We start from the raw sequence: 2,950 nt of genomic DNA on the forward strand, positions 1-2,950 counted from the left end.
ACGATATTGGCGACGCAAAAATGAGCGATTTCCCAGCTCGAGAGAATTCGGCGCGAGAGAAACGATGCCCCGTAACGCACATGAGAGCAATCCGGGCCAATTTCTCCCGTTTGATGGGGTCTATGTGTACAAATTTTGACTTTTTTTGAGTGCACGTGCAAATCTGCTGAAAAGCCTGTGGAAGTTTCACGGCGTTCGTACGATATTTTGGCGACGCAAAAATGAGCGATTTCCCAGCTCGAGAGAATTCGGCGCGAGAGAAACGATGCCCCGTAACGCACATGAGAGCAATCCCGGGCCAATTTCTCCCGTTTGATGGGGTCTATGTGTAAAAATTTGACTTTTTTGAGTGCAGGTGCAAATCTGCTGGAAAAGCCTGTGGAAGTTTCACGGCGTTCGTACGATATTTGGCGACGCAAAAATGAGCGATTTCCCAGCTCGATGGAATTCGGCGCGAGAGAAACGATGCCCCGTAACGCACATGAGAGCAATCCCGGCCAATTTCTCCCGTTTGATGGGGTCTATGTGTAAAAATTTTGACTTTTTTGAGTGCACGTGCAAATCTGCTGAAAAAGCCTGTGGAAGTTTTCACGGCCGTTCGTACGATATTTGGCGACGCAAAAATGAGCGATTTCCCAGCTCGATGGAATTCGGAGCGAGAGAAACGATGCCCCGTAACGCACATGAGAGCAATCCCGGGCCAATTTCTCCCGTTTGATGGGGTCTATGTGTAAAAATTTTGACTTTTTTGAGTGCACGTGCAAATCTGCTGAAAAAGCCTGTGGAAGTTTCACGGCGTTCGTACGATATTTGGCGACGCAAAAATGAGCGATTTCCCAGCTCGAGAGGAATTCGGCGCGAGAGAAACGATGCCCCGTAACGCACATGAGAGCAATCCGGGCCAATTTCTCCCGTTTGATGGGGTCTATGTGTAAAAATTTTTGACTTTTTTGAGTGCAGGTGCAAATCTGCTGAAAAAGCCTGTGGAAGTTTCACGGCGTTCGTACGATATTTGGCGACGCAAAAAATGAGCGATTTCCCAGCTCGATGGAATTCGGCGCGAGAGAAACGATGCCCCGTAACGCACATGAGAGCAATCGCGGCCAATTTCTCCCGTTTGATGGGGTCTATGTGTAAAAATTTTGACTTTTTTGAGTGCACGTGCAAATCTGCTGAAAAAGCCTGTGGAAGTTTCACGGCGTTCGTACGATATTTGGCGACGCAAAAATGAGCGATTTCCCAGCTCGAGAGGAATTCGGCGCGAGAGAAACGATGCCCCGTAACGCACATGAGAGCAATCCGGGCCAATTTCTCCCGTTTGATGGGGTCTATGTGTAAAAATTTTGACTTTTTTGAGTGCAGGTGCAAATCTGCTGGAAAAGCCTGTGGAAGTTTCACGGCGTTCGTACGATATTTGGCGACGCAAAAATGAGCGATTTCCCAGCTCGATGGAATTCGGAGCGAGAGAAACGATGCCCCGTAACGCACATGAGAGCAATCCCGGCCAATTTCTCCCGTTTGATGGGGTCTATGTGTACAAATTTTTGACTTTTTTGAGTGCACGTGCCAATCTGCTGGAAAAGCCTGTGGAAGTTTCACGGCGTTCGTTACGATATTTGGCGACGCAAAAATGAGCGATTTCCCAGCTCGATGGAATTCGGCGCGAGAGAAACGATGCCCGTAACGCACATGAGAGCAATCCCGGCCAATTTCTCCCGTTTGATGGGGTCTATGTGTAAAAATTTTGACTTTTTTGAGTGCACGTGCAAATCTGCTGAAAAGCCTGTGGAAGTTTTCACGGCGTTCGTACGATATTTGGCGACGCAAAAAATGAGCGATTTCCCCAGCTCGATGGAATTCGGAGCGAGAGAAACGATGCCCCGTAACGCACATGAGAGCAATCCCGGCCAATTTCTCTCCGTTTGATGGGGTCTATGTGTAAAAATTTTGACTTTTTTGAGTGCACGTGCAAATCTGCTGAAAAAGCCTGTGGAAGTTTCACTGCGTTCGTACGATATTTGGCGACGCAAAAATGAGCGATTTCCCAGCTCGAGAGAATTCGGCGCGAGAGAAACGATGCCCCGTAACGCACATGAGAGCAATCCGGGCCAATTTCTCCCGTTTGATGGGGTCTATGTGTAAAAATTTTGACTTTTTTGAGTGCACGTGCAAATCTGCTGGAAAAGCCTGTGGAAGTTTCACGGCGTTCGTACGATATTTGGCGACGCAAAAATGAGCGATTTCCCAGCTCGATGGAATTCGGCGCGACAGAAACGATGCCCCGTAACGCACATGAGAGCAATCCGGGCCAATTTCTCCCGTTTGATGGGGTCTATGTGTAAAAATTTTGACTTTTTTGAGTGCAGGTGCAAATCTGCTGAAAAAGCCTGTGGAAGTTTCACGGCGTTCGTACGATATTTGGCGACGCAAAAATGAGCGATTTCCCAGCTCGAGAGAATTCGGCGCGAGAGAAACGATGCCCCGGTAACGCACATGAGAGCAATCCGGGCCAATTTCTCCCGTTTGATGGGGTCTATGTGTACAAATTTTGACTTTTTTGAGTGCACGTGCAAATCTGCTGAAAAGCCTGTGGAAGTTTTCACGGCGTTCGTACGATATTTGGCGACGCAAAAATGAGCGATTTCCCAGCTCGATGGAATTCGGCGCGAGCAGAAACGATGCCCCGTAACGCACATGAGAGCAATTCCGGGCCAATTTCTCCCGTTTGATGGGGTCTATGTGTAAAAATTTTGACTTTTTTGAGTGCACGTGCAAATCTGCTGAAAAAGCCTGTGGAAGTTTCACGGCGTTCGTACGATATTTGGCGACGCAAAAATGAGCGATTTCCCAGCTCGAGAGAATTCGGCGCGAGAGAAACGATGCCCCGTAACGCACATGAGAGCAATCCCGGCCAATTTCTCCCGTTTGATGGGTCTATGTGTACAAAATT

This window comes from Lampetra fluviatilis, unplaced genomic scaffold (genome assembly GCF_964198595.1).
Source record: "Lampetra fluviatilis unplaced genomic scaffold, kcLamFluv1.1 SCAFFOLD_738, whole genome shotgun sequence".
Lineage (NCBI taxonomy): Eukaryota > Metazoa > Chordata > Hyperoartia > Petromyzontiformes > Petromyzontidae > Lampetra > Lampetra fluviatilis.